The 8,476-nt window shown below is 52.0% G+C and overlaps 1 protein-coding gene across 1 annotated transcript in view; it reads left to right on the top strand.

The window, feature by feature from the left end:
• Positions 1-8,106: 8,106 nt before the first annotated feature.
• The window catches only part of LOC125481783 (calcium-binding and coiled-coil domain-containing protein 1-like), a gene marked incomplete at its 3' end in the record, with an annotated part of 7,965 nt that continues 7,595 nt past the window's right edge, over positions 8,107-8,476 (top strand). Inside the window, exon 1 of the mRNA XM_048593690.1 lies at positions 8,107-8,310. The remainder of the gene's footprint in view (positions 8,311-8,476) is intronic.

Below are 8,476 nucleotides of genomic sequence, written 5' to 3'. Positions count from 1 at the left end.
GCCGAGGGAGCTGGCGCTGTGGGTTGGTCAGCGCCGAGGGGAACGAGGCTGTCGGATGGTCAGCGCCGAGGGGAGCGAGCTCTGTCGGAGGGTCAGCGCCGACGGGAGCGGGCGCTGTCGGAGGGTCAGCGCTGAGGGTGCTGTGTGATCCGGTGCAGGTTGTTAGCAGAGGAGGACGGTGAGCAAGGGGTCACGGAGAGTTGTGGTTTGGTGTGGGATTGTGGGGAAATTAAGAGGGACCTGTGTTAATATTCACAATTTGAGAATGGTGCAGTCACCATTGGTAAAGAATTCTAATCAGCGTACTGCAGAGATAAAGTGCAGGCTGTCAATCTGGAACTCCTGATTTGTAAATCTTCCTGACATTTATCCTTCCTGCAAATGCTACGTTCGGGTCCATCGGCCAGTCTTCTGTTAATAATTAGTCATTAGGTAGGGAAAAGGAAAGAGAGAGAGAGACAATACAGACTGGTGCACTGACAGATAAACAGAGTCACCGACAGAGAGAGACAGAGACAGAGACTTGGAGAGACAAAGAGGTACAGAGAGGTCAGAGAGAGAGGGACCCAAAAACAGAGAGGCTGTGACATTGAAAGACTGAAACAGAGAAAGATAGGAGGGGAGAGAGAGAGAGAGGCAGAGAGAGATAGAAATGCAGAGAGAGAGATACTAGAGAGTGTGTCAGAGGGAGACAGAGAGAAAGGCAAAGAGGAATAGAGATACAGAGACAGAGAGAGACCAGAGACAGAGCTAGACAGAGGGAGAGAACACAAAGAGAGAGGGAGAAGGTGAGAGACAGAGAGAGAGAGGGAGATGGAGGCAGAGACAGTAAAGTGAGAGGGAGGGAGGAAGGGAGTGAGAGAGAGGTAGAGACAGAGTGATCAGTGAAAGAAAGGGAGTGAGAGACGGGGGAGAGAGAGCTACAGAGAGAGGGACTGAAAGAGAGGCAGAGAGAAGGAGTGAGAGAGACATAAAGACAGGAAGAGAAAGAGAGGGAGCGCAGAGCGGGGTTAGAGTCAGAGAGATTGGTAAGAGAGAGGGAGAGAGAGACAGAGAGAGAGGGAGACGGAGGCAGAGACAGGGAGTGAGAGAGAGAGGGAGAGAGAGACAGAGAGAGAGGGAGACAGAAGCAGAGACAGGGAGTGAGAGAGAGAGAGAGAGGGAGAGTGAGAGAGAGAGAGCTAGAGAAAGAGAGGCAGAGACAGGGAGTGAGAGAGAGAGAGAGAGACAGGCAGAGAGAGTGAGTAAGACAGAAATAGAGAGAGAAACAGAGAGAGAGAGCCGATGAGAGAGCGGGGTGAGAGAGAAACAGAGAAAAAGTGAGAGAGAGAATGAGAGACAGAGTTAGTAATGAAGGATCTGAACATCTCACCCAGTGAATTAAGAAAATAATTTTGATCAACCGATCATTCAATGCAGAAAATTGTTGCTGCTGTTTTATCAACTGAAATTCAGAGATAGAAAGAAAGAGAGATATAGATATCTATGGTGAGATGATTACACACCCTCAGAAGCAGGTGGAAATTGAAGATCCTAGACACTGAAGTTACAACAAGTTACACAAAACACCACCAGGATATTTGACCCTCCGACAGCGCCCGCTCCCTCGGCGCTGACCCTCCGACAGCGCCCGCTCCCTCGGCCCTGACCCTCCAATGGGGTGTTTCTCTCCCTTTCTGTCTTTTGTGCCTGTCTTCAAAACCCCCATGCCTCTCAGTCCCCACCAGCGGCGTCCCTCAAACATCTTCAGGGTTGACATCTGGTGGACTATCTCTTGCCCTGTTAATTTTTAAGATTTGGCATGAACAGTTGGTCTGTGCCCTGTTGGTCTGTCAGATAGAATGACTCAGGATAATCTCCCCACAGCGACCATCATGACATTAAAGAGCCCCATTAAAACGAGGGTAAGACAGCAAACGGCCAGGAATCTCAACAAGTGATTGAGAGACTGATGCTGACAGTGTTTGTGTGAAACCTTCCCAACAGATGTGATATAAAACCAGTTCATCTGTTGCCTCTTGGCTTCCACACATAGCACGAAACAGCGGGGTTATGGAGAGACAGGTCTGTTGCTGTATAACACTGTGGTACAGTACCGGTGGGGACAGGTCTGTCACTGTGTAACACTGGAGTACACAGAACATAGAACATTACAGCGCATTACAGGCCCTTCGGCCCTCGATCTTGCGCCGACCTGTGAAACCAATCTGAAGCCCATCTAACCTAAACTATTCCATTATCATCCATATGTTTATCCAGTGACCATTTAAATGCCCTTAAAGTTGGCGAGTCTACTATTTTTGCAGGCAGGGCATTCCACGCCCTTACTACTCTCTGAGTAAAGAACCTACCTCTGACATCTGTCCTATATCTATCACCCTTCAATTTAAAGCTATGTCCCCTCGTGCTAGCCATCACCATCCAAGGAAAAAGGCTCCCACGTTCCACCCTATCTAATCCTCTGATCACCTCATATGTCTCTATTAAGTCACCTCTTAACCTTCTTCTCTCTAACGATAACAGCCTCAAGTCCCTCAGCCTTTCCTCATAAGACCTTCCCTCCATACCAGGCAACATCCTGGTAAATCTCCTCTGCACCCTTTCCAATGCTTCCACATCCTTCCTATAATGCGGTGACCAGAACTGTACGCAATACTCCAAGTGCGGCCGCACCAGAGTTTTGTACAGCTGCAACTTGACCTGTACTGGGGTACAGTACTGGGGGGGACAGTCTGACACTGTATAACACTGGGGTACAGTACCGGTGGGGACAGGTCTGTCCCTGTATAACACTGGGGTACAGTACCGGTGGGGACGGGTCTGTCACTGTATAACACTGGGGTACAGTACTGGGGGGCCAGTCTGACACTGTATAACACTGGGGTACAGTACCGGTGGGGACAGGTCTGTCTCTGTATAACACTGGGGTACAGTACCGGTGGGGACAGGTCTGTCTCTGTATAACACTGGGATACAGTACCGGTGGGGACAGGTCTGTCCCTGTATAACACTGGGGTACAGTACCGGTGGGGACAGGTCTGTCGCTCTATAACACAGGGGTACAGTACCGGTGGGGACAGGTCTGTCACTATATAACACTGGGGTACAGTACCGATGGGGACAGGTCTGTCACTATATAACACTGGGGTACAGTACCGGTGGGGACAGGTCTGTCACTATATAGCACTGGGGTACAGTACTGGGTGGGGAGTGAATCTGTGGAATTCTTTACCGCAAGGATGGGGGGGGCGGTGGTGTGTGCTGGGTCTGCTCAGGAGAGTGGGGTGGTCGGATGGATCTTCCCAAGTACCTGGGCTGCAGAGAAGGGCCTACTAGTTTGCTAATGGGCAGAAGAGCCTCCCTCTGTGTTGTCCTGCCATCTTTCCCTGTGAGGATCTAATCAAACTTGCTTTCAGCCCCATTTGCCGAGCCCCTGGTTGGGTGCACCATGGGCTCCTGAACATGGTGAGGGACCTGTTTTGCTGGTCTCGTTTTGCATTGCACCTCATGACTGTCTGTGACCCTAATTCTAAACCTGACCCCAAACCTAAATCTGACACTAACCTTATCCCTAACCTTAACCCTAACCCTCATGTTCGCCCATTGTGCTGGCCCTAACCCTAACCCTAACCCTGACCCTACCGCTAAACCTAACCCTGTTGACCATAAACTGAACAGCAAGCTAGGGACAGTGACAGAGAGACAAACAGAAAGAGAGATGGAGGTAAAGATATCGAGAAGGGAGAAAGACAGAGAGAGAGGGAGACAGACAGACAAAGGGAGATAGAGAGACAAAGACAGATAGAGATAGACAGAGAGGGAGAGGAAGTCAGACAGAGAGTGAGACAGACAGAGAGAAATACAGACAGAGAGGAAGAGGAATTCAGACAGAGAGAGAAACAGACAGAGGGAGAGGGGGAGAGGAAGTCAGACAGAGAGGGAGACAGAGAGAGAGGAAGACAGACAGGGAGAGATAGAGAGACAATGACAGATAGAGACAGAGACACTGACAGAGAGAGAGAGAGACAGACAGAAAGAGGGAGAGGAAGTCAAACAGAGAGGGAGACCGACAGTGGAAGATAGAGAGACAGAGAGACAAAGACAGATAGAGAGAGAGAGACACACACACACACACAGACAGGGGGACAGAGAGAGACAGAGACAGGTAGAGGTGTGGCCCAGTCAGTATCTGGAAAGCGGAATTGAGTGCAATGTCACACATGTTAGATGTTCTCATCAAAGTGAGAAACGAGCAAGCTGCAGGGAGAGACATTAAACAGGCTGTGAACCTTTCAAACTGGAGACAGTGTCAGCTCGTTGTTTACTGTCACTAAACTTTCTCTGCCTAACTCCTCTCTCTCTCTCTCTCACTGTCTTCCTCTATCTCTCTCACTATCTGTCACCTTCCTCTCTCTCTCTGTCTTCCTCTATTAGTCTATCTCTCTCTATCACTTTCTATCTCACTCCCTCTATCATTCTATTTCTTAGACTCTGTTTTGCTCGATCACTCTCTCTCTCTCTGTCACTCTATCTCTCTCTCACTCACTGTCACACTCGTTTTCTCTCTGTCATTCTCTTGCTGTGCCTCTGTCTCCGTCACTCGCGCTCTCTGACACTCTCTATCTCTATCACTCTCACACTGACACATTTCCTGTCGCTTTCTTTATCTGTGTCTATTGCTCTCTCTCTCTCTGTGTCACTCTCTATCTCACTCTATCACTCTCTATCACACTCTTTCTCTATCATTTCCTTTCTCTGCCTCTCTTTCTCTCGATCACTCTCTCCCTCTGTCACTCTATATCTCTATCACTATCTCACTCACTGTCACACTCATTTTCTCTCTGTCTCTTTCTCTGCTCTGTCTCTATCAACCTCTCTCTTTGTCGCTGTCTCTCTCCCTCTATTTCTATCTCCATATCACTCAATCACTCGAACTCTGTTTCTGTCTCACTGCCTCACTCGATCTCTGCCTCTTTCCCTCTCTCTCTATCTCTGTCTCCCCCTCTCTCTCTCTTTCTCTGCTCTCTCTATCACTCTCTGACCGTCTCTCTCTCTCTCTGTCTGCCTCTCACTGTCACTGTCTGTCACAATCTGTTTAGCTCAATCACCCTACCTCTCTGCCCTCTCTCTCTCTACCATTATTACTCTCTTTCTCTGCCTCTCCCTGTCTCTGTCTCTCTGTCACTCTATCTGTCTGTCATCTCTCTCTATCGATCTCTCACTCTCTATCTCTGCCTCTTTTTCTCTCTGTTGCCTGCGCTCTCTATCTCTGCGACTGTCTATCATGCTTTCTGTTTGTGTGTCTCTCACTTTGTGACACTCTGTATCTCTCTATCTCATTGCTTCTGTCTCCCCCTATCATAGACCTATAGAGATGTGCAGCTTGGAAACAGACCCTTCAGCCCAACTCGTCCATGCTGACCAGAAATCCTAAATTAATCCAGTCCCATTTGCCAGCATTTGGCCCCATATCTCTCTAACCCCTTCCTATCCATGTCCCCGTCCAGATGCCTTTTAAATGTTGTAACTGTACCAGCCCCCACCCACTTCCTCTGGCAGCTCGTTCCATACACGCACCACCCTCTGTGTGAAAAAGTTGCCCCTCAGGTCCCTTTTAAATCTTTCCCCTCTCCCCTTAAACCTATGCCCCTCTAGTTTTGGACTCCCTCCACTACCCCTGGGGGAAAAGACCTTGTCTATTCACCCTATCCATGCCCCTCATGATTTTATAAACCTCTATAAGGTCACCCCCTCAGCCTCCGACGCTCCGGGGAAAACAGCCCCAGCCTCTCCCTGTAGCTCAAACCCTCCAACATCCTTGTAAATCCTTTCTGAACCCTTCCACAACGTCCTTCCTGCAGCAGGGAGACCAGAATTGAACACAGTATTCCAAAAGTGTCCTGTACAGCCCCAACATGACCCTCCCAACTCCTATACTCAACGCACTGACCCATAAAGGCAAGCGTTTCACTTTCTGTTTGTTTCTCTGCTTCTCCCTGTTTCTCTCCCACTTCTCTCAACTGTCTCTGTACATTATCTCACACTCTGTCGCTGTCCCTAACTAGTGTTTTTTTCCCCCAAATCTCGATCTATTTCCCTCTAACTGCCCTGACTTGCTCTCTGTTTCGAACTCCCTGTCCCTCGCTCTCTCAAACTCTATCTGTATCTCTCTCTCTCTCTGTCTGTCTCTTATTTCATCACCACTTTAAGTCTCCTCTATGTTCCTGTCACCAGAGGAGGTGACAGAGATAGGGAGGGGGTGTAGGGGATTGGAGGAGGTGACGGAGATGGGGAGGGGGGGGTGTAGGGGGCTGGAGGAGGTGGTGGAGATAGGGAGAGGATGTAGGGGATTGGAGGAGGTGACACAGAGATAGGGAAGGAGTGTAGGGGGCTGGAGGAGGAGCTGACGGAGATATGGAGAGAGTGTGTAGGGCTCTGGAGGAGGTGACGGAGATAGGGAGGGGATGGAGGGGTGACAGAGATAGGGAGGGGGTGCATGGGGCTGGAGGAGGTTACGGAGATGGGGAGGGGGGGTGTAGGGAGCCCCCATTCTCTGTCTGCAGTCCCAGACCATGACCTGAACCCTGCAGCGCCTCCAGCAGAGGGACACCTTACACATTGAATCCACTTTTCACTCAGGGACACAAACTTCCTTCACTTCCCAAATCCTGTTTTTGGGTGGGGGAGCATGGGGGTGTTGGAGGCAGCTGGGGGGGCTGTGCGCGTCGCAAAGTCGAGAACAGCAACGGGAGCGTGCCCTTTGGCCCCCTCGGGCCTGCTAGCCCCCCACTGAGTGGGATCGTTACTGACCCCGCGCCCCCAACTCCCTTCGATCTCTTTCGCCCCTGAGAACTTTATCAAAATCCTTCTCAAAAACGTTGAATATTTTTGGTCCTGACTGCGTTCTGTGCCAGAGAATTTCACAGTCTCACCCCCAACTGTCTGGGTGAAGATATTTAGGAGGGTCAGCGCCGAGGGAGCGGGGCGCTGTCGGAGGGTCAGGGCCGAGGGAGCGGGGCGCTGTAGGAGGGTCAGGGCCGAGGGAGCGGGGCACTGTCGGAGGGTCAGGGCCGAGGGCGTGGGGCGCTGTCGGAGGGTCAGCGCCGAGGGAGTGGGGCGGTGTCAGAGGGTCAGGGCCGAGGGAGCGGGGCATTGTTGGATGGTCAGGGCCGAGGGAGCGGGCGCTGTCGGAGGGTCAGGGCCGAGGGAGCGGGCGCTGTCGGAGGGTCAGGGCCGAGGGAGCGGGTGCTGTCGGAGGGTCAGGGCCGAGGGAGCGGGGCACTGTCGGAGGGTCAGCGCTGAGGAAGACCATTCAGCGTCCATTCTCCCTGCTTTTCCTTGTCTGTTGAAGTAGGCCATTCAGCCCATTGAGTCTGCTCCGCTGTTCAATGAGATCAGATCATCCTCAACTCCACCCTCTGGCCTTTTCCCCATAACCCCTCGATCTCCCTCCTCCTTACTGATTAAGAACCTTAGCCTTGAATACACTGAGCAACCCAGCACCCCCCACCATTCTGCGGTAAAGAATTCCACAGATTCACCCCCTGACTTCCTCGGAGAGAAGAAATTCCTCCCCATCTCTCTCTTCAATGGGCGACCCCCACCACCCCACCCCCTTATTCTGAGATGACACCCTCTGGTCCTAGAGTCTCCCACAAGATGGGGGGGTGGGGAACAGCCTCTCCACATCTTCCCCCCGTCACGTCCCTCCACCTCCACCCACGTTCCCCACCACACCCCAGGACTCTCGTACATTTCAATAAGGTCGCCTCTCATTCCTGTAAAAATCCCAACGGGTACAGGCCCCCCCCCGACCTACTCAACCCCCCCTCCCTCCCGAGACAGTCCCTCCGTTCCCCACTCCGTCCCCGTCACCGGGATCGGCCGAGCGAACCCTCTCTGGGCTGCCTCCGACTCTGGTCTAAAGCTGCTTGGATACGGGGCCCCACCCCCCGCCCCCACCCTCCCGCAGGGAGCACAGACGGCCCAAGCGCCCAGTGCTAGCCCTTCTCGGGCAGCGGGGCCAAACGGACTACAAGTCCCAGGCAGGCCTGGGCCCCGGGGAGGGGGAAAGGGGTGGGTCTCTGAGGCCGGCGGATGTCGGGAATGTGACTCAGAGCAATGGGAATGCCACAGCAGGAAGTGGGAGGTGCACGGCTATGCAGTTGAACAAAACAAAAAACGACACAGGACGAGGAGGCAGACGTGGGGAGAATTTGATCCGGCCCACACAGACACACACACGCGCACACGCTCACTCACAAACACACACACACACACACACACACACACAGCTAACCCTACCCCGAGGTAAGTGAGCCAGCCATTGCTACAGGCAGACAGGGGCGAATTGAAAAAGTTGTTCACTCTCTCTCTCTCTGTCTTTCTCTCTCTCTCTCTCTCTTGCTCTCACTCTCTCTCTTTTTCTCTCTCTGTCTCTCTCTCTCTCTGTCTTTCTCTCTCTTTGTCTCCCTTT

Source organism: Rhincodon typus, unplaced genomic scaffold (assembly GCF_021869965.1).
Source record: "Rhincodon typus isolate 14 unplaced genomic scaffold, sRhiTyp1.1 hic_rhity00003561, whole genome shotgun sequence".
In the NCBI taxonomy this organism is placed as follows: Eukaryota; Metazoa; Chordata; class Chondrichthyes; order Orectolobiformes; family Rhincodontidae; genus Rhincodon; species Rhincodon typus.
Note: the sequence above shows the minus strand (reverse complement) of the source record. Positions and strands in the feature narration are given on the sequence as shown.